This window comes from Argiope bruennichi, chromosome 5 (assembly GCF_947563725.1).
Source record: "Argiope bruennichi chromosome 5, qqArgBrue1.1, whole genome shotgun sequence".
NCBI lineage: Eukaryota > Metazoa > Arthropoda > Arachnida > Araneae > Araneidae > Argiope > Argiope bruennichi.
The window spans coordinates 19,087,328-19,112,444 of NC_079155.1; the positions used below are offsets into that span (position 1 = coordinate 19,087,328).

General features: G+C 30.0%; 1 protein-coding gene across 2 annotated transcripts in view; it reads right to left on the reverse strand.

Moving 5' to 3' along the window:
- The window catches only part of LOC129968755 (suppressor of cytokine signaling 2-like), a 71,594-nt gene that overhangs the window by 37,478 nt on the left and 8,999 nt on the right, over positions 1 to 25,117 (reverse strand). Inside the window, exon 1 of one of the 2 annotated variants that reach the window (XM_056082974.1) lies at positions 21,134 to 21,463. The exons of the other annotated variant lie outside the window; for it this stretch is intronic. The gene's annotated coding sequence lies outside the window, so the exon portion shown is untranslated. Of the gene's footprint in view, positions 1 to 21,133; positions 21,464 to 25,117 lie in introns of those variants that run through there. 2 annotated transcript variants of the gene reach the window in all.

A 25,117-nucleotide genomic window follows, 5' to 3' on the forward strand; every position in this document is an offset into this window, starting at 1 on the left:
GATTTGCCAAAAGTGGAAATACATATGATACATTACGTATGTCTGAAACATCTAAGTCTAAAATGTCTATAAAATTTCACTCTTTCCAATTACTAGCACAAACGCTAACGTAATTTTTAGTTCGTTTGTTAAACAAGCAGAATTTCACCACCCTGTAAGATAAGGAAGAAAAAAAAAAAAAAATCAAAAAACAAAATATTTCTGATTAAAAGGGAGTAAAAACAATGAAACAAATTGAAACAGTAAATGTTTGTACACAAAAAACAAGCAATATTTTTTTTAATCATTAAAATAATATAATTTATACAAATACAAGTCTCCGTCTTAAGAAATAACTTGTTATCATCAATTATTCAATCAGATCCCAACTGATAACCTGGAATCTACAGTACAATCATTTAATGACAATTAGCGGCTTCAATCGCAAATGTGTACATACAAAATAGTAATAAAATAAACGGTCTTCACGAAATTTCTACAAAATGCGAAATGGCATAACGAAGAAGCCAATGCCTCCATGTGAAAACGAAACAAAAAATGATACAACCCGAACTGGCAAGGTTTTAAATGCAGCAGTCCTTCAGCCAGTAATAGTAACAACTTTGACAAAACCGCACGCTATCCATCATCTGCCTTTCTAAAAAGGGGGGTACATCGATCCGAGGAACAAAAGGGTTGCAGCATCACGGACCCCCGCCCCCTCGCTCGGGCAGTAAACACACAATCCCTCCCCTTCATTATGTACACACCACTCTATACTGTTCCAGGAAAGAGACCTCGCACGACACTCACCCGGGCGATTTACGTGTTATACATTTTTTACGAGTTCCGCTTATTCTCGGAAAAGAGACACACACCGTGGTTTATTTTAAGAGGCGTGTTCTCTAATAATAATACTTTTTTTTTCCGAGAACGAATGAGGACGCGCCCCAGCTCGGTCAAGCGAGATAGAAATCCGATCAAACTACTACCACTACTACTACAACAACACTGCTGGAACGATAAAAAAAAAAAAAATCATTAAAAATGGAAGTCGCTGTGCAAAAATTGGAAATAGCTTAGGAAGGGAGGAGGTGGGTGAAAGAGTGTAATGATAGTACATGGAAGTGTATCGAATCAATCGAAATACTACATGCGAAGCGTCCTATAAAAGAACGCCTCCCGGATAAGGTAGGGAAGGAAGTAAAATTGTGATTGAGAAAGTTCTATGTGCTCTTTTATAGCAACCTAGTTACTGAAGGTGACGGCAGTAAGTTATGTCTTGGAGCGAATTTAGTAACATTTTTAAGAATGGTTAGGAGTGAACTCGGTCAAGCTGGTTATTATTAATGCTGTATTGCGTGATGTTTGCGAAAGGCAGGAAGGTACATTGTATCCGGTGCCTCTAGGTAAAGAAGGTTTTCGTGCGGCCCTTACAAACACACTTAAATGCTTCACACGCGTACTTAAACATCATATTCAAATAAAAATAAATTTTATATAAATTATTTTTAGTTAGCGAAATATTTAAATTGTGCCAAAAGGAATAAAAATTAATATTTTTTTTAAAAATTTACATTATAAAGATTATAAATTCATAAATATACTTAGTAATATATATATACAATTTAACATAAATTGTAATTCAAATTTTATTAAGAAAAATTGAAGTTGATGATTACCTAGGATTATCGAACAAAAAGTACAACAAATAAATCACCAGTGCTCTTCCCTCTTCTTTATAATTTATTCTTTGCACTTGAATGTCTCTTCTAAACCACCATTCAAGATGATGCCTCATTTTGGAGTTTAATTTATTTATTTTTTTAATTTTGATTATTAAAAACACCGATAGAATAGTAAAGAGATGCAAATTAATTTTTCGTGAAAATTCAACTTAAATTGGTTATATAAATATTTATTTTCTGGAGCAATAAACACGTCCTTGTATTAGGAGAACAATTATGCATCGTTTTACTTTTCTGAGTGCAAAAGGTTAAAAATCCTTTTTTTTTTATTATTTAAATCGTATATGAACAAATAAATAGAAATTTGATTAATAATTTTTTTAAATAATACATTTTGAAGTGTGCAAAATAAGGTTTTGGATCCATATATTTCAAATACTCGTGCACTCAAATTATTTACTGCTTAGAATTATACGATTATATGATGCAAATGAAAATGTCCGAGTTCATTGGATATGTATAAAAAAAAAGCATACATATGGTATTATTAATCCAGTAAAACTTCAAATGTGCAAAAAAAATATTAAATCAATTTACTACTAGGCTCTCGGGTAAAAATAGGGAATCGTTACATAAAAGACATTTTATAAAAGTTAATCATAAATCCAGTTTCTGAAACATATTTTGTGTATAAAAAAATCGACATATATAGAGAGGTGTAAGATACTAGAAAACAAACAGATAAAAAAAAAAAAGTACTGCCTTTTTATAACCAAAGCTTCACATTTTTCTGTGTTTGAAAGAGAAATAATGTCGAGACCTTGACGAGGGTGACGTAGAACGAAAAAGAATTATCATGGTATAAAAAGGCACCATCAATGCCATAAGAAAAATAAAAATAAGAATGTCATGTACTAGATAGATGAATCAAAGATTGGACGAATACACAGAATAACTGTTCTGAATTAAGTTTTTCACAAGTTCATATTAAGATACGCTACTTTTTGTTCGGTAAATTCTGGATTAATGTTGATTTCGGCAAAACGTGATTATAAATATATTCCACTGTGTGTGTATATACTGTTCCTTAGCACATTATCAAATCTGGGAATATTATTTATCAGTTACATATATTCTCATCCACAGGTGTGGCGTGAAAATTTCAAGATTAGAATGCCAGTTCATGTGCCATTCGACCAGTGGCGTAGCAAGAGTGCAGGACGTTATATGATATTTTTTTACACCTTCAGGATATTTCATTTCAAGAATTGATATAAATGCACTGAAGTTTTGTCCCGATGGCATACCATGAAAATGGCACCCAATGCATCTACTCCCCCCCCCATACCCTCCCGGTCGTTACATCTCTGTACTTAACAATTTTGAATAACCATGCTAATTCCTATTAGATGATTTTAAATAGATGTTAATCTAATATGTCATGGTCATTCATAACTTAAATCTGAATGTAAAAAAGTGCTTTACTTTTCCCTGCCTAATAGTTCTAAATTTGATTATTGACCAGACATGTGCATAATAAATACACTAATACAGATTGCAGAAAGTACACGACCCCCCGAAAGCTACAAATGACTGAAGTTTTGATCGATCCGTCTCGCCCTATAAGAGGAACACGCATTAAAAAAAATATTAAAAAAAGTAAATCTTTCCTTTCCCGAATAAAAGGGACATTTTTAAACTACGTGGAAAAGAGTGTTCGTTTCTTTCTTTTTTTATTATTACCACTAGTTCTTTTTTATTATTCTCGGGGCTCGCCCGTACAGTCATAAGAGCTATAAAAAGGGCCGAGAAAAATAAGAGTAAATAAATGGAAAAAGTCGTCTTGCTGTATCTGGAAACGAACCAAATGCAGCGCGTCGTTTAGCGGGGCGAAGGAAAGAGCACTGATTTTTATACCTGCCAACTTCCGCGGCGGGAAATGACGGACACCGGTTCGCTGAGCACGGTTCCGAAAACCGCAAATATAGTATTTCGGATGTCAACACGATAGCTCGAAATCGGATTGCACTTCGCAGTAGTTTATTTTTGGGAGGACAAGAGATCGGTTGCGATTCGACGAATGGGGATTTCGAAGGAAAATCTGATGCGGGATTTTCCTTTTACAAAAAAAGATACACAGTGCTCTGACACGTGCTCACTCATATCGCAATTTTAGATATAAATTATCGATCCACTTCGGTTTTAAAGTGGGAAAAAAAGTGAACAAATTTCTATTAAAATTTTTTTATGCGAAGCAGTGTCTGTACGTGGTGACGGTAATTGGGTAGAAAATTATTCTTCCATAAACTGTCTTCGTTAATAAGCAGCATCCGGAATCTATCATTATTTCGGCAGCTATTTAAAAAGTGTATAATTTACTAGATTTTTTTAAGCAGTTTAGTTCATTTTCAGCTGACGTCCACAGCACCTATATTAATTTGGCCCATCACTTCACTCCCATTATTCTGACAATGATAAAAACATTTTTTAAAAAATATGCATTAACACTAATGGCCGGAGTCAAATATCGCTGCTATCGCTTATGTGTGCGAGCAAAATGCATATAAAGATAATAACAATAAGCAGGAAACAAATATTTATGAGTTATAATAATATGTAAATTTCAGCAATTGATAAGTGATATGTACTCATAATTATCAACAGCTGAAATCAATAAGATAACTTTGAAAAACAAATATGATTAAATTCACAGGTAATGTGAAAGCTAGGGCCCTACAATTAATAAGAGGAATGTAAAGACATTCGGGATTTGACAGAATATCTATGAAAGCACATGCAGGATGGCCATAATACGAGCAGCTATATTAAGGAAACCTTTGAAGGCCGACCGACATTCTATATCAATGCTGCTGTGCACAAACACCATTCAAATTCAGAAGCACTTTATCCCTCTTAGTATGGAATAAACGCACATCGAAGATCTGGCTCGTTTCAATCTATGCCTTTTGCTTGGTTCAAGACTAAATCTTTACCATTAATCCTCCAAGCCACTCAGATTCGGTTTGATTATTAGTAATCCTCTGATAAACCACTGATATGTAGAAATACATGATTACATAAAAGTTTAAAAGCACGAAGAGGGGGGGTGGGGTGGTTATAAGGAAGGAAAATTTAAAAACACGAAAATACTAACTTAATTTGAAATTTAATTTAAAAATCAAATAAAACAATCTAATACGATTATAGCTGGTCGGAAAGACTGAAGTTGTTTGAGATCCATTACCATGATCTGAAAACAAAATAACACAAACATTTACGTAGAAAGTAACGACCATTAGCAAGAAGGAAAAAAAAAGACACCTAGAGGGGGAAAAACCTTTTTAGTAGGATAACTAAAATCTCATTAAGAAGTGAGCGGCACCTTAGATTAAAAAAAATAAATAAAATAATCACCATCAAATCGCGCAATTTATTTTGAGCAAAGAAGATAAAAATGAGCCACCGCAAAACAAAAATGCGCCTCTTAATGACCTTCTTTTTTAGACGCAGACAAGCAACGACAGCAAACGCACGTTCTCAGATTGGCAAAAGCGCGAGAGGGAAAAAAACAGACAACCAGAAATAGAGTTCAGAGGCAAAATTAGATTTTAAAGAAATGTTTCGCAGAAAAATTTCTCCCCCCCCCCCAAAAAAAAAAGAGCTTGGAGAATAAAAACATTCGCATTAATGAATTCTTATACAATGAAACAAATTCTCCGAAATGCTCTTCATAGATAGATAGGGCGTCTAAAAGAGCATTTCAAGGTAGGTCAGGAATAAAAGAACGTTTTTTGCAGTAGAGTAAGGGTTGGAAAGGTGAGGGTGGGGGTTACAGAGGGTCTTTCTTAGGAAAATAAAAAAAAATGTACAACACATACTTAATATTACGTAAATTTAAAATAGAAAACAACCAAGTTGCTTTAATAACCAGATTATAAATCGGATGAAACATGTTAAGAAAAAGTAAACGCAGTACCAACTGTTGGAATACTTAAAGCGTGTATTCAAAGAATTTATCTTCTGAAGCCATAACTTGTTCAATAGTAAATTATGTCGCACATTTTATCTAGCGTACATTTTCTTTCATTTAATTCACTAATATAAGTCTCCAACATTGCGCACTCGTGTTGAATTTCCAACTTCAGTTGCAACAATGGTTAACTTCATTATTCCGGCCCATCTTTAAAGTTAGTAAACAACCTTTGAAACACCCTGCATATACGATGAGTTCTGACATATTAAATGTTTGCATGATGCTAAAATCATTTATTCGTTTCTTATGATGATGATGATATCTTTGAAGAGGATATAATACGATATGAGATTATGCCTTCAATTCTGATTACTCCCAAAATGTATAACAACAAAAGAGTTTTCAGACAATAGAAGTAATAAAACCAGCATATTTATTTTTAGATTTTTGCTCAACAGTCTAATTAAAATAAATTAGACAACTAAAAAAATGAAGCAAAAATATATTCTGACACTTTTGTTTTAAAAAAAGTGCATATATATTTTTTTACTTTGAAATCATAAAAGTAGAAAATAAATAGTGAAGAGATGGATTATAATAATACGAGCTAGAACATCGACGTAACAGAAATACAATTCCCAGAAATGTCAAGGAAATTGAAGGATTTTTTTTTTATTTCCCATCTATTATCAAATGAAATCCTTTCACAAACTGTGGGAACAAAATGAAGCTAAAATTTCTCTTTAAAAAACGTTTTTAAATAGAAGAGGAAAGATTTCCCAGGAAATATTTAGTAAGAGAATGGTATTAGATAACGAAAGCCGTACTGCGGCTTAATGGAACAAATCCATTTCGATCCTTTTAAAGAACATAAAATTCTTCAAACAATCTTTGATTTTCTAAATGTTGGTGCTATTTTTAACCTTCGCTCATAAATTGTTTTTCGTAAGAAGGAATTGCACGGAGAAATGTGAAAAAGAAACAATAGAACTCACTAAAAATAAAAGTGCACAATTCTTACAGCACCCATTTATCTTACGGCTTTTCAAAAGCTGCCTTATATAACAAGAATAAAAGTGAAAAATTGGCCAATCCACGAATTGTAGAGCATGGGGATAATATTATATATATATATATATATATATATATATATATATATATATATATATACACACACAATAGACTCCCGAGTATCCAACTTAATATGGCATAAAGGAAGGCCGGATAACAAAGAAGCCGGACAGGCCGGAGTTCTATGAACTCATTTCTTTGTTCTTTGTCCAGTAATACTAGAAGACAAAGTTTTTATACCAAAGCCCACAGACATAATACGTATTTTCTCGCTTTTTATCGAATACTAAGCCATTCATTTATCTCAATGTGAACGCAGTTGCGTCCCGGTGAATCATAGAAGCAGTTGCCGGTAATGTGTCGAGTTAAAATCGAAGGCTTTGTACTGGTAGTTTATGTATGTTTATACACTGCACTGTACGTTTCCAGAATTTATTAGTGAAAAAGAAAGTTAAAGGATATAAACTGTTCACATTTTAACATTAATTCTGTAATTAGCAACTTAAATGCTGGAAATATAAACAATATTGCCAATACAACGCCTTACCCTCCTTATTTAATTATGAAAAAAGAAAACTCGGCCGGATAGTACGGAACCCGGATAGTCATGAACCGGATACTCGGGAGTGTATTATTTATTATATATATATGAGTGTATGTTTAGCTTTTTTTAATCACTTATTATTTAAAAAACGAAAAAATTGCAAACTAATACAATTAAATAATTAAGGCAAATACAATTAAAATACTGAAAATCTAATAAAATAACCATCCAATATTAATGCCAGCATTTCATGACTTTTACCAATCAATACTTTCAACAAACCACAGCAATCATTAAGATAAAGTCACGATATATCAGGATCTGTATGCCAATATTACAAATTCATCTAGAATATATATATATATATATATATATATACCAAAGTGATAATATATTAGGATATTTCTAGCTCTTTACAAATTAAATGTAATGGCAAACAACTTCAGATTAACAATTGCAATCATTACGCTCACAAACTTGTTGATCTTGACAGTTTTTTTTTAACACGACCTCTAGAAATAGCGTCAGGAATCAAACAATTTTCATCTGAGCGTAGTACGTTACGACTAAAACAGCAATAGTTTTAAGCTAAATCCCTGGAAAAAAATAAAAAGAGGGGGTGCCCGTGTCTTAATTCTGCGATACACGGAGACATGGGCGATGTTGAAAGTAAGACACAGGCGCCGCTTCCGCTGAAACGAGTTTGGGGATTCGCGCTCTACTGGTTTTACAATTACAAAGTAATGGTGAATAATCAGAATCGCGGTTAATGACTTTTTGGCGTGTCCTTGCGTTGTTTAGCACTATCATCTGTATCAGTTACAGTTCATTCAACCGGAGGTGGCAACACGGAGACGTGACTTATTGTTACTGGCCACAAAGCCAAGTGGCCCATTCACTAAATGGCCCCACCCACATATTTTTATAATTATTTTGCATTTTAATTCAATGTTTGCCACATATATATTCCAAAGATTTTTTTTTCAGTGATGTAAATCGATCCTTCCTATCCCTAAATATTAATGATTTTTCCTATCTCTCAGCTATGCATTATTTTATTATATTACGCTTATATTCACAATACGGCCTTTAAACAAATATCTACTATGCACACATGCAAACCAAGAAATATTCCTGTCAGTATATATTTATATCAAAACGCATTGTAACATAAAATTTAATCCGGTTAACACAGAATCCAGTATTTAGCACGGTTGATCAGAAGCAACGTGTTTTCATTGGCTCTAATGGGAATGGATCTACCATTCCAAATGGGTGTCATAAGTATGCAACTGCACACAGATTTCTGAGTAATAATAAAAATAAATCCCTAAGAATTAATAACTTAAACAATTCTAAGAACACATAAAAATATATATATTCCATTCATTATGGGCTGTTAAAACATTTTTTTTTACAACTTTTCAACACTTGCTAAATTAAAGGGTAAATTGTTGTAGAGCCAGATGTTTTGACATACGGAACAAACACATCCTTATAAGCTTTCAAATTATACTAATTTAAATGGATAATTTTATACATTTTGAGAAACAAGGCTCCCTCCAGCTAAGAACTATATAACAGACCACAGGCACAATTCAGTGACTGTCACATTTCCACGCATGTAGTTCCTTGTCTTAAAGTCGACTGTCCTTTCAGGAACATATTGTTAGTCCCGATTCATACCGGACAAGTTATGAATGGCCGAGATGGGTTTAAAAGCGTTAACCACTTGTGATGGAAACCACGCAAGTCCACGTCGAGATGCTTTTGCCACAGAATCGCCAACGACGTGCTACACATGTCAGCAGGTCTGCATGTCATGGAAGTAAAAAATGATGCTCGCGGCCCATCGACTGAATGCTGGAATATAGTTTTCAGAAGTACAGTCTTAGGTCGAATATTAATTCTTTTATAAGATATAAGTCTTTTTCCGATTTTTATAAGATATAGGATATTTCGTGTAGCCTCGCTGCGAATTACAATGAACTGTTTTGGCAAGAGAGTGCTTGTCTTAACCACCGCAAGTGGTTAAGTGTAATAATTAGATTGGGCATACATATCTCCGATTTCCCTTCTGCCCCTGAAGAAAATGATGAGCAAAAGGATCATTAAGGGATTGCCCGAAACTTCGGCATCGCGAGAGGTGTGTGCAGGTTTCTCCGCGATTTTGTCGAGTAAGATTTGACCACCACAAAATAGGAAGGAAAGCAACAGTCAAGGATCCTCTTTTCCAGATTTCAACGTCCACGAAAATGTTTGGCACACACTGACAGATTTATGAGCACCAAACCCATATATGAAACCAATTTCATAGAAATCAGGAGACAAACCTACATTTCTAAAATTTCAGACAATGAAAAGCCTCTGGAGAATATCATTTAAGGCGAACTATTTCCGTTCGAATTTTGTGTTCTATGCGAGTTAAAAACTGCAAAAAGGCAAAACAATATATATATATATATATATTATATATATATATTAGGCAATCGAAATCAAATAAAGCTTATTTGGAAACACGAATTCCGAGAAAATTCAAACACATCCTATTCAAAATAGCAAATATTGGCAGACTTGAGAGACTTTCATGTCTTTTCCGAGAAGATAGGTTCCATATTCCATAGGATGATATTTTCAGAGAAACCCAAGGCTAGATATTTGGAGAAATGAATGTATTAAAAATTCATGCTCCCGGAAGATGCTATTTCCCCTTTTTTAGAAAAGTTCTCGGAAAATTCGCCTCGTCTGCTCAACGTAATGATGCTTGGAATGTTGGGAGGGGGAGGGGGAAATGACACGAATACCAGGTAATAAAATATTGGTGATCCAGTAGGGAAAAGGAAATACGCCTCGTCTTCCAAGTAGAAGAATGATTACTTATTCCTTACTTATCGTAGTTCCATTATAGTTAGGCATCCGTAATAAGAAAATTATTATTTAGTTCATAGCGATTTCCGAGGAACTTGGTAATTATTTGGATTCCTTATTTGTTCTCACTTTTGAATAAACGATAAACCTTTATCCTAGTTACCTCTAATTTTCCACAAATTCCGAAAATTTCGTTGAATACGCGGAAGTTGAATTAAAAAAAGGTAGAAATAATAATGAAGTAGCGAACTGTTACTTGTTGTTTTGAATCTTTTTTTAAACAAAGAATTATATCTAAATTCGGCTTTAAAGCGCAATGCCCGGAAATTTTATAGCAAAGGTTACTGTATTTTTTAAACTCTTTTAGTTAGAGTAGAAGAAATAAACTAAAAGCGGTAAAACATCTTTTCTATAAGCAGGTTCGAAGAATTTAAACGAATAGTAATACTTTTCTTAGGCATAAACTTGCGAATGAAAAAGGAAATTTTATTTTTGGGGAAATATCAAAACACGTCCCACACACACCCGAGAAGGAAGTAGAAAAGGGAGAAATTTTCAAAATTCATCGTTAACTTCAGTAGTTATTGTACATTATCTATTTACAGAAGACTTTAATGATTAAACTCGCATAAATATATTTTGAGAATAAGAAAGTTAACGAATTCGTATTTTATAGAAATTTCTCATTTTATATTATTATTATTACTTGGAATAAAGTCATATAATATATATCCATACATCGCCTGCTAGAACTCTTTGTTTTTTCGGAAGTTTCATAAATTTTGAACAGATAATTAAAAATATTCAGTAATTCGATGAATAAAAAGTTGAAAGTAATTTTCAAAAAAAATCACACTCAGATTATTTTAAAACAATCTTAATCTCTTCTCTTCACAATCATGACACGGAAATGAGTTATTTAGTAGAACAATTTCCGAACTGAAAACATCAAAGCCAGTAGAATTGGTGGCGTTTCTTTTATTCTCCCCCCCCCAAAGCAAGAATCTTCAAAATTTGAAAGACAAAAATATTAGTTATATTATATATATATATATATATATATATATATATATTTCTTAAATTATTGTTTGCAAACAAATCATTCTGCTCACAAATGTGATTATAAATTTCTATTTCCATTCGAAAACTCATTCATTTATGAAATATAATAAAAACTCGATTTAAATTTTCTAATTTGGAACAGCAAAATTCTAGTCAGACTTAAAAATTATTAAACAATAGAGAAAAATATGTGGTGGTTATATAAATTGACAAAAACATATAATTACAAAAAAATTTATAAATTTCCCAATTCAAAGTGTATGAAAACGATAATTCACCCATAACCAGTTAACTGTTTTTGATGAGTACTCGTCATGGAAAAATTACAACATATTGCGTTATGACGAGTTTATTCGTCAGGATATTTAATATATATATATATATATATATATACTCGTCATCACTAAATTTTTGCGACACAGTTTAGATGCGCATTTTCCGAACAGGTCGAAACAATTAACTGGATAAAGCCCAAAAATAACAATTTCCCAAAAATCGGGATTCTTCCCCAGGCCCAAGAAGAATTAACGTTTCAGACAGTGTTAAATAAACACCGTTAGGGAACTTTTACTTAACACTTGGAAAATATCGTCATCCAGATCTTTTTTTCTTTTCTTTTTCTTATTATTATTTCAAAGTAACTGCATTTTACGAGAGAATCAACATAACAAACGTGAAGCTATTTCGCTGATACACGGAACAATTCGGTTTACGACTTTTGACGAGGAGGAATCACTGTTAATCCTACTAAAAAAAAAAAAAAAAAAAACTAGAGTCGTCGTCGTAACTTTGTAAATCGAGGAGCAGGAATTACCAGGAAAAAGAGAAGACAGCAAAACAGTCGGTAAGAAGGCTTTTGTTTGAACAAGGCAAGAGCTGCTATTGGAATTCCCAGAAAGAGCATGGTGCATGCTTAGATCAAAGACAATGCACTTTGCCAAGGACATCAGTGACTAAATCTTTCTCTTCGGCTCGCTCGGTACAGAAGTGCCGGAGAACACCCTTTCTTACTCAGAAAGCTGGGGACAGACTTTTCCTCGTGTTCGGTAGATCGAGGTAATGACGGCGAGGAAACTGCGCTGGATTTATCTTTATTCGTATAGTAGTTCGAGTTATCATAAGATACGGATAATTGTCGGTATAAACCAAGACAGCATCGCATAATAGATTCTTCGAAGACTTCATTAAAATACTTTAAGGAAATGTGTTAACAAAATTGCAGTCATATGAGAGGAACATTTAGGATGATAAATATTTTATCGTTTTCCCACTGTCTATCAAAAAATATTAACATATATAATACGAATTATTAAAAAAGATTTGCTTTTTCCCAGCAGAAAATTGAATTTTTGAGGGAGGAATAAATAATAGGTCTGTTTATCTTAAAACAATTGTAATGGGAAGAGTAAGAAAAGAATAATTATATTCGCAGGAAAGTGAGGATTCATTTTAGTAGTTAGACAGCTGAAAGTAGATTGATTTGTCACAATTCTAAAGAACACTTTTCTTATTCTAAAATTTTTATAATAATCACTAATAAGAATATGAAAAAATGGTGTCATAGCCAAAATAGCAAGCTACATTCGACATACCAGTAAAGACGGTTAATACATCAATAACATAGAAACGGAAAATGTTAAGATGTATACTCGATACTACAAATCTAGGATAATGGATTGTAAAGAAATATCATTAATACTTTATTTCATATTTTATAAACGAAATATGACAATGGAGTGAGAAAAAAGAAGTTTTATTCCCCCGAACGCCATTTTCACTGCTACACACTGGTGAATGGAGACAAAATTTACTCATAACAGTTTCATTTCCAAGTAACCTATTTCGATAAATCATATGATTTTTATTTAATCAAATAACTATTCCAAACGAAAGCTAAAAATAAAGGTTCAAAAATTAAAAGAAGCAAAATTGTTTTTCGATCATGGATCACCGTTTTATCACTGAAAAGCAATTAGTGTTTTTGACTCGCATTTCAACGAAAAATGCGGCATAATTAAAATAATTTTTCGAGACAATTGAAGTAAGGTGAAATCTTTAGTAAGGGGTCTCGAAATCCGGCCAAACTGGGCACGAGACGGTGATGAGGTAACGTAAGCTTTTCAAACCTAACAACCGCAAGAATAGCCCCAGGTATGAGAGGAATTTCTCTGTATTCCAAGGCTAAGAAAACGAGTTGTGGCGAGGCCGGCCCGTCTGCCTTTTATCCCCTCGGATTTCAGGGAAAGGTCTTTGAACTCTCGTTACAGTGACCAGTGGTGAAGATGAGCAAGCATGGAGGGAAGGCCTGTTGCGATCTGGACTATCGGACACCGAGCATTCCTCATAATGGTTACAGTCAGGAACCCAATTCATGCAGCAACTTTTGCTTTTATTTAATCTTTTAATACTCATACATGCGTACGTTTAGCTTTCTTTAAATTAAAATTTGAATTTCTTTTTTAAGTGAAAAAAAAAATTTTTTTTTTCTGCCTTGCTAAATTGGAACCGACATAAAACAAAAATAATATAATTAAATAAAATTTGCAATACATTATCATTTAAAAAAATATATTCTTCAAGGGGTTAAAACAGGAATGCATACGAAATAATATTAAATTATTAATTGGTAATAAAACGATTTTTTTCGGTTACTTGAAGAAGTTAAAAATTATTTGAAGCATAAAAATAATTCATCAAACCATCACATTTTCATACTAACAAAGAATTAAAAAAATAGCATATAACCTAAAAATAACATTTATATCCAAATAAATCAAAATAATGATAAAATTCATTTCTAAGATGTTATTCCTAAATAAATAATATTTGCATGAAATCACGGGATGCAAAAGTTAAGCAAAACAAATTCAAATAAACAGCAAATTTATTTCATATAAGAAATCACCAGTAATATTTTTTTTTAATATTTGCTGCAATTGCAAAAGGAAATTAAAGTAATTTGATTATCAGCAATAAGAAATTTATATCAATGCTTAAATTTTAAAAACTTTTTTTTTGTTTGTTTTCTAGTCAGAACCAGCTATTCAAATTAAGCGAAATTCTTACAAGATATAGGTTTCAATAGCTGAACTAAAAAAAAGTATTAACAGTATGAGAATGAAAGAATCAGTCAATCATCTATAAATCAAAACCATACTGTCTGAAATGACTTCACACAATGTTAATTAACCATACTAACATTCGATCCAGATCAGCAAACCGAATACGTACTTTTCCAGAACTAATTTTTTTTTTCTTTCGTTCAGTTTTTACAAGAAAGTCAGCAAGCATCTATTTTTCGTAAATAAAGTATTTCGTATGTTTCAAAATCCCTTAGCTGACCAGAATAAACTTGACAAAGAAGAAATGGAGATAAAAGTAAATAAACCCATCTCATAGATTCGCCAAATAATATTTAAAAAAACATATATCTTTTAGTCCAAAACAGCGTAACAATCATTCTTCTGGTTTTATATTTTTAGAATTCCACACCTAATATCAAAAGTGACAACGTGAAAATATATATCGTGTCAACATGCTTGAGTGTAAATAAAGTAATGGTGAAAAGAATTGTAAAATATAAATAAAAAATAGTTAAAAGAAGTATTAAAGTCAGAGAAAATGGAAATAAAAATAAATTGCTGAAAATTAAAGTTTTTGACATTTAAAGTGATGTAAAAATAGTTTTAGCGCAATAAAATGCCTCCGAAGTTACTACAGAGAAATTTAATATTTGAATAATATTTAACTAGGAAAAAACTCTTTGCTTTATCATTGTCAGCCCGATAAATAATTGCGTACTAAATTTGATGGTTCCCGATTCAGCAGTTTCTACATATAGAACGCACTGAACTTTTACCATCAGAACTGTTACATTTTACTATATTATACAGCCTATAAACATAAAGGATTGTGATTGGTTAATTTTTATCATTCACTGCAAAAGCTTTAATGTGCTACCTTTTCAGGATAAGTACATAAAAAAAATTGGGAAAATTTCTGCATCCAGAACTGCCACAGTTTATAAACCTTTTCAAAGATGGCATGCAACAGTTAAACTGATCAATAAGGTGTGATAGAATGATTGTTATATATATATTCTTAGCATCATACATTATCCACAACATTATCTTTAAAAGTCGTTTTCCTGATTGCCATTATTAAAAAGAACTGAAATTTATTAAAACATACAAATAAACTACATACGTGCAGGAACGAAGAATTTTGAAATTTCATTAAAAAAAAATCAACTTAACGTCTGCATTTTTCGCTTAGTATTAATGTACATTACAAATAAAAATATATAATGCAGACACTACCATCAGGTATTGTTGTAGCATTCTACTCTGCTTTTAAATTATACGTCCAAGAAAATACCAAAAATGAAATTTAAAAAAATAAGTGATCTCACTTAAATTAAATTATACGTCCAAGAAAATACCAAAAATGAAATTTAAAAAAATAAGTGATCTCACTTAAATTAAATTATACGTCCAAGAAAATACCAAAAATGAAATTTAAAAAAATAAGTGATCTCACTTAAATTAAATTATACGTCCAAGAAAATACCAAAAATGAAATTTAAAAAAATAAGTGATCTCACTTAAAACATTTTTTAGAGATTAATACTACTTACAATGCAAACAAGCATGCATACTGTGAAAAAAAAAAATCTACCTTCTTCAACAAACTTTTAGTTTCACAGAATTAAAACAACAAAACTATTCTAGTTTACTTCCTGCATTTTATTTGCAGGCAATTTTAATGACGCAAGTAAAGAAGGGAGGGAAAAAGGAATTCTTTTTTTATAATAATAATAGGAATTGGCAACAAACTACAGATTCAACGAAAAGAGAAGCTGCAAAAACCGCAAATGATGTACATGACATCATCTTACCGTTTTGTTAAGTTTAAGTGTTTAGTTCGCAGAAACATTAAACATTAATCTAACTGTGATGCGGCCGAGTTAAAAATCTGAATCATTTTTTCTTTCAAATGAATAAAAATCTGAAACACTGAATATACTATAAGTGAATTTCCTCAAAGGACCTTTTAGCATTTAAAGTCTAAAATAACTATTTAAAAAGCAATCCAAGATGAACAACAATTTTTTAAATAGTTCATATATTGTAAATACTAAAATATTTCCGATAATGGCGATATTAAATGATTCAATAAAACTTAACAGAAAAAAAAAATCAGCTAGCTTTTCCTTTTAAAAATAAATAAATAAATAAATCGCAAAGAATATTTTATTTATTTATTCTGTTTAAATAAAGAAAGTTATTCAAATACTCAGAAATGTTCTTTCGCGGAAAAATATTAAGATTTATTTATGTAAATGATAAGGCATTTCTTCTGTCTCAAAAAAAAAAAAAAAAAAAAAAAAAAAACTTTTGATCGTTTATCAGATTTTGCTTCAAGTTTTTCTTCCTTTTTCTTTCTCTCTTTTTTTTTTAAACAAATGAAATCAATATTTAACCAGGCATTTTTTCCCTTGGATTTTGATTTTTAAACACATAATTCATGTCGAATTATAGGTGAATTTGAAAAATATTGCTTGTAAATTTTAAAATAGCCGTAACAGTTTAATTTTTTTATTTCATTTTCATTGGGCGAAATAAAATTAGCAACACATCCATTTTCTCATTTTAATATTATTAAAATTCGTTGAAACCCCCAGTTTCTATACACTTATAATCCACTTTCATCTTACACAATTTGCGATACATTTTAACAGATTAACTATTCTATTAAGACAAAGAAAAAAAAATCTATATTTAAATTTATCCATACAACGATCGAAATTCCACAGTCTTTAACAAACATAGATTCGATCGCATGTTTCTTGTAAGATTACAACAGTGGCGATAGTCTACATACTCTTTTTTTCCTTGAAACAATTTTTGCAGTTTGATAAAACGGTACGGAAGAAAATGCTTATTCGGCTAACGCATACAATACGCAATCTATTGTATGTATAAGACAAACGACAAAAACAGTCTACTAAATGAAAAAAAGAAGAAAAAAATCTTTGAAATTCTAATAAATGAAAAGGGCACTGTTTATGCCTTTGAAAAACGTTTTTCCCTTGGCAGAAATTTTCCGTTATTTATGGGAAATCCGTGTCCCAGTTCCTAGCATTTTGGTTCACTCGGTCCCACTCGTACACAGACACGCGTCTTAACAATACAAATAAAAAAAAAAGAAAATAAATAATAGAACAAAGGGAAAGAATTGGAAAAACTCTTCCTGTTTCTTTAGAATTTTGCTTGAATAAAATGGCAACATGTCAACTTTTGATGGAAAGACGTTGGGCGCAATATAAATCATTCAAATGGTTAGACGTTTGAAAAAGCGATTTGCGGAAAAGTGTTCAGTTTTTGGCGTGCATTTTCTATTAATTTTATGAGAAGAAAGAAAAAAAAGAAATAGCATTCAGACTGACACGATTTTTTTTAGTCATTTTAAGTTTAACAAACAAAACAGATTATATGTGCAAATAAATAAATAAATCCTAATAGAAGCAAGAAAATTTAACTGGAAGTTAAAGTTGGATTTCCAGCTGTCTCATTTCACTTAAAATGAAAACAAATGCAATTCAAAATCTGTAATTCTGTGAAGGATGTAGTTGCAATCAAAAGATAATCCAAACATTGACTCCTAGAGACTATCAGAATTTCAATGCACATCCATAAGCTCAAGGTTAATCTAAAAAAAATTCAGCAGAAAAGCCAACGCCAACAGCAACTTCTTAGTTTGAATATTGTTGATCTCAAAAAAAATAAAGATAAGTAAATAAGCTTCTTTCGTAAGAGCATTGCCTTGTGCAACAGAAAACTCACTGTTCTAAAATAGATCCTTGAAGTTTATTTACTAATGGTCCATAAAACAAGCATTTATAAATGAAATATGAGCACTATTTAATAATATGCTTGATTAGAATAAATTTTCAAGAGTTTATTTTTTTTACTGGTTATTTCAATGGAAAAATTTCTAATATCTTTAAAATAATTAAATTTCTAATATATGCAAATATACAGAACATCCTTATAAAGTATTTCTGAACAAAATAAATTCTTCCAAAAAAAAAAAAAAAAACTATGTTTCTTTGTTAGTTTGGAGTGGAGATTATTCTTTTATTATTTTGAAACTTAGCAGTAAATGGAATATTTTAACTGCTGTACATATTGCGTTTTCTTGGAATAATCTCTTTCTACTACAGACTACAATAACATACTATTGCAACGATGCACAAAAAGCAAAGACATTTAGTTTTATCAGTATTTGGATATATCAGTAAAATTTAAATAACGATTTTTAAAAAAAATGGCTATACAGTATATTTACAGAATGCATGTACTACAGGCACTACAGATTCGAAGTTAATCGGAAACAATCTACCTTAATTCTAAAAATCACGCATAAATGTTTAAGAATCCTACATAACTCATAATGAGGTCCGAGAAAAATCACCAAGATAAGCTCTGAGTGGGAAAGCAAGCGAGCCTTTTGTCTGAAAATTTCTATTCAGACAACCCATCATTATCGTTTGATTTTCCAAGTTCTCAAAAAAATTAATCTTCGAGGCACTTAGCGAGAATGAGCCGAGACAACGATCGCTTCAGAGAAAAGGCGATAATAAGCGAAGCGGAGTTTTTATCAATGAACGTAATCCCTGCCAGAGGAAAAAAAAAAGTAACGAAGAAAACAGTCGCCTCTTAACAATTTTCATCAGTTACAACTGGTCGTCAATTTCATCACTGTCTCGCATCTTCTTCGCCTGGCATTGAACTCGTTTACGCCAATGACGTCATTAAGAGATGCAAAAGGCCGTCATCCACATGATTAGTCCACTTGATCACCAAAAAAGCACGCTTCTTTTTTTTTTTTTTTTTTTTACCCCCATAGATTTTATTTAAAATACCATTTTAGTCACAAATGCGTAAAATGCAAAATTTTTACAATAAAACAAATAGTTTATAAAATCATAGTGATACATCCCTTCAGATGAGTAATCCAAAATAACAGCTATAGCAACGTTACTTAATACTTATATTTTATCGCCACAAGTCCAGAATACACACACAAACACACAATTAAAAAAAGGTGAAATATTAATTTTTATTTTTGTTCTGAAAGTTTTTCTTCAAGTTACTAGAAAACAAAAAGTTTCTTGATTGATTACCGGCTAACATATCCATTTTAATTACTGATATAAGTTATTCAAAGCCAATGCATAAACTGGTAGTTACTTTTTCTTATCTAAAAGACAAGAATTAGAAATCACAAATAAAGCTATCCAATAAATAAAAGCCAAAATTTCAGAGCAAAATAAAATAGGTTATTATTTTATTATCTAAAAATATATTTTATTAATTATTCATAACAAATGCTTATTAGCACTTTTTATATGAAATGAGATATGACGATAAAATTTAAAGACATATTTAAAATTAAAAAAAAATTTGGATATGTTTTTGATATTTAGGATGCATATCTTCCATTTTTAGAAAAATCTATATTGCCATTTAATCTAAATTATACCACAATTAAAAAAAATATTTACGCATTGATTTAGCTGCTAGGAAATTACTTTAATCAGAAAGCGAATTTTTCAAACTCAATCCACTTCGTTAATTTCATTTCTTATGAAGGAAAAATAAATAAATAAAAATAAGATTCCTATTTATAATTTTTATTTTTACGAAGCATTAATAATTCAAAATGGTTGCCATAGAAACCAGCTGAGACAGATGATGAGCTAGAAAAGAGGAAAATGCATAAGAACCAATTTGTTCCACAGATTTTTTTTTTTTAAAATTTTCTATTTAAAAATAAAATTTATGTATTTTTTTTTTAAATGTAGATACATTAGAGGAAGAAAAATTTTAAAACAAACTTTAATTTGTATGTTGAAGATTAAATATTTTTTGACAGGTTGTAAAATTAACTCATTCAAAACTCTCTTTAAAACAAGGGAAAGGGAACAAAGTATTATAATAAGAAATAGTTAAAATTAATATAATAGCATGTACATTTAGATTATTTCTCATCAATTTTTAATATAATTACAAAGAATAGTTCAAAACGACAATTAATTTGTACCTGTTGTAAATGCGAAAATTGATACAAAATATTAATAATATACAAAATATATTCAAGAAGATCACATTTAATCATTTTTAGGTTTAAATACATATTTTCTATCATAAAAGTGTGTTCTGAAATCTTTATATTCTTACAAAAAAATTCTTACATTAAAAAAAAAAAAATTCCAAACGATTTGCATCACGAACATATTTAATTTATTCTTATGTGAATATAGAATCCATAACTTAAGCAATATACGAGAGCCTGCATACAATCTTTTTTTATTTTTTTATATTCCAATACTTTAATATTTTAACAAAATTTCTAAAAATTTATTTTTTGAAAAAGATTCATGAGAACAATGAAAGAAATATCCCTAGTTCTTTAAATAAAAAAAATTAAGATTCTAGAAAGTGATACTTAGGAAACTATCAGAAAAGAAGGTGAAAAATGGAAAATTATTCAACGATATAGTACTAATATCAATTAAATACGTTTAAGTTTCTGATAAATTGGATTGTCATTAAAATAAAATGAGATAATAGAGATATATTGCAAAAAAAAAAAAAAGATATACACAGATAGATTTAAGAATTATATTTTTATGATAAATATTAAATACTTATTTTAAGAAGCAAACTTTGAATGCAACATAAAGAAATGGGTAAAAAGCATTCGAAACATACTTTTTTACTAAAGTGAAAATTCTTAGAATTATAGTTATTTTATTCTAATAATAAGCAGAAAGCATTAAGAATTATTCCTATAACAAATCGCAAATGCATAATCTCATTGCACCGTTTTGTTAATAAAAATGAGAAACAAACTTCCAATAAAAAAATTTTTAAAACTTACCCATTAAACAAGAAAATATCCCGAATAATCCAAGCGCAGCATTTTTGTACGAACACAAACGCAAATTCAATCAAGAAAGAACAAACATATATTCATTTCCATTTAAAATAAACGGGGCATTTATCGTTTGCAAACTAAAGAAGTTTTTCCAAGTTGCCAACACACATTGTGAAGTTTTATCACAGTTGGAAATTATCAAGAGGCGCCTGAATAGTAAGAACTCCGTCTGACTTGCCGACTGACTGTACAATGAGCGCAGCGTACACGAAATAAAAACTACACTACGCTGCTTTCATCACTTCCACTGATTCTTAGCGCGGAGATTTTACTGAGAAACGCCGCTCTCTTCGCAGTTCTCGGAACATCAGGGTGTTGGCGAAATTCGACATACTCGTTTGCTTTGCAACCCTGCTCGCATGCGGGGAAATTGCTATTCGCGGTTCAAGAATATCGTAGTACGGGTTTTTTTTCTTTTTATTAGGTCTTTTTTAAATTAGATTTATCAATAGACTATTTTTCTCGCCAGTGTGAAGTTGTCTGGATGCTTCATGGAGGGAAAATTTGAAATCATTTTCACATCGTTCGTTCTGAAAGTATGTTTGGCACGCTTTAGAAGAAAGATTTTTTTTATTATTTCGTTTGTTTATTTAAATAGTTAAATTGATGGTCCATTATTCGTTTTTTAAAATTCATATTAAAAAAATTGTACAAAAAAGAAATAATGTTTGTTTACTTCATTGAAAGCAATATTTCAGCTGAGTGTATAAGTTTTGCCAAAAATGTGGAATAATAATAAATAAAAAATTACATAACGTGGCAAGTTGTATTTAATAAAGATTCGAAGTAATTTATACATTCGTATGTCACAAAATTCATTAATTTTAGACATAGGAATTTTTTGATATAATAATTTACCTAAATGAATTTTTTTTAAAAAATCAAATTTTTTATTAACTAATCAATAAAATATGTGACCTACAAAATGAAAAGCGAAATATTAGCTTATAAAATAAAATACGATTAATCGTTTTAAAAATTAATCACAATTTTTACAAATAATTTTAATTTTTTTAAAGATTGAATATATTATATATTTTTTTGATGAATTCCTATTTAAAAAATAAATATGCATCTTGCAAAAGAAATAGATTTTGAAATCTGACAGTTTTACTTATTTTATGTCTGGATATAGAAATTTAAGTTACTATTTTTTATCTTTTATGTATGCATTTGTATTAAAATTTATTCATCAATTAAATTCATTGCATTAAAATTTATTCATCTGCAATAGTCGTATTAATAAATGGTCACTCATTTATGGTAGTCTATATATTTCTAACTTTGAATATCTTTTTATTGCCAATTTGCTAAAATGCAGTATTTTCCCACAAAATAAAATGTTAAAATAGTTTTTTTTTTCTTAGCATTTACACAATACAGTTTAGAATTGTTAGCATTTAGAATACAGTTTAAAGAAACTAAACACTATATATTTAAACAATTGATACTCTTTCCTATAGAAGCAATAAAATCTTCATTCCATATTTTACTGAATTATGCTATTAAGCGTTCCATAATTTAATAATAATTGATCATAATTCCCATCGTGTTGACCAGAATTTTAATCAATTTATTCATTTCAATATCCTCTGTCAAACTTCATTCTGAAGTGTCTGAAATACATAGCATTAGAGGTATGCTCCAAACAACCGATTTTTTTAGTTAGCAATGTTTGCCATATTTGGCTGCTTATGCTTTAAATAGAAAAGCGAAAAGGCGCCTGAATGCTTTCCGTCACGAACAATTCTGATCCGAACGCTTCGAATGAAGGAAAACAAACCTTTATGGTTGCTATAGAGGAGACTTCTCAGGGTCGAACTCTTACTTTGGCTTTTATTCAACGGTTAGCATCAATTGGCGGAGTAAAACACAGCCAATTTAAACATTTGGCGTCCAGATAAGTATCCGGTTAGTGGGTTTTTTTACATGATTAATTTCATACGAATGAAGTTGAATACATCAAGTTTATGTTTCAATAAAATTCAGAATATATGTTTAATATTGACGATGTACACCCAATTTAAATAATCTGAAATATTTATCTGAATAGCATTCATTTTTCTAAATATAAATGATTTACTTTGATTAATAAATAAGCAAGATAAGTTGTCGCTCGGTATACATTCACGAATACTTAAAAAATTAAAATAAAACTGGCGACTTCAAAATATAAATTTTTGTTAACATTTTTTTCTGCGATATAATGAAATATATTTTTCGTTGAAATCTAGGAAATAGAAGTTTAGAAATCGATTTTTAATATTATTTCATTTCTAAATTTCAGAGCAAATAATTTTAATTAAAAACCTGATTTATACTTTTAATAGTTTTTATCGAGCTATTCTAAATTTCAAGGAAAATGAGAGAAGTTTAAAATATTTTCACACAAATTATACTATGATAAGAATATTAATATAATTTTGGAAAGTTTTTAAAAATTTAATTTTTAGCAGAATAATTACTTTTTATTAATAAATAACTCATAATTGAAGCATAAATAGTGATGCGAATCAGTATTCAATCGTTACGATCTAAATTATTTTGTTTCAAAATAACAATACCCAAGCAATTATAAATAATTTATACAATACCTAGTACAGTTATTTAGTATTTATCGTGTACAGTAAAGTTACTTGAAATAAATTAGACTTATTTTCTATATAAATTTGCAAGAAATGAAAAAAAAAAAAAAAAAAAAAAATTCGAAGCAGTTAAAAAAAATTTTCTTTGTAAAGATTTTCAAATTATTTACTTATTTAATTTGTTTGACTTGACTAAACTAACATATAAAAATTTTAATATAATTGACTAATTTTGAATCCTTCTCTTGATTCGAATTAAGTAAAGAGTGAAGATAAATATTGGCTTTAATCAAAAACGAATTTTATAAATTAAATTTCTAATAAAATAATTTTTAATTAATGATATGTGAATAATAATTTTAAAAACTTGTTTCTAGTTACTGATAGATGTATGTTTTAGAATGGAATCAGAAAAATTATCGATAACAGCATTAATAAAACCAATCATAGAAATTTAAGCAATAAAAGAAGCGAGAAAGAAAAGATGTACATAATTGCAGAAAACGTCATATTTCCACTTATTTAAATACACATAAAAAAAATACACATAAAAAATACACATAAAATAAAAATACAAAAAAATACAAAAAAAATACAAAATACACATAAAAAAAATTCATTTCAGGTTGACTTTATTTATTTAGATTAGAAAAGAAATTCAGAATTTAAGTTCTACTTCATCGTCGCTCACAAAAATATGAGAATCGCAGGGATTCATTTCACTTTAATACCCTAGTCTCTCAATAATCCGTCTATATCTTATTAAAGAACTGCTGGATTATCCAAAACGCAGGACAAGCAGAGGTATATTAAAATGTATTTTATCGTTATTAAAATACTATATACTATATTTTTGGCAAAAAATATACAAAAATACACAGAAAATTATACTCTCTTTTAAAATTAATGGGTGGGGTTTCGAGATTTATGAAATTGTTAATTGTCCTAAAATAGGGATATTCAAAACTTCATAACTCGGTAAAATTTGATTGCAAAAGATAAAAAAAATAATTTTAAATTTTTACTAAAAAGTTGGAGAGTCGAGCATATTTCGCTGAATATTCTAGACTCTCTTTACGACCAAAGGGCGTTGCTTATAGTATTTAGGACAGTAGTATATTTATTGACTAAAATAAAATATTATTTGCTTCATTTAAATCCTTTTGAAGGCAAAACTGAAAACTGAATTTTATGATGAGCCAGAAAATTTGTTGTTGAATAATTCTTTGAAATATTGCATACAGTATGAAAATTAGTCTGTAGTGCATGTACGATTTTAATGCCAAACGACTGTGTTTTCTGCACTCATATTTTTGAGGGGAGGGGGACATACTTGGTTTAA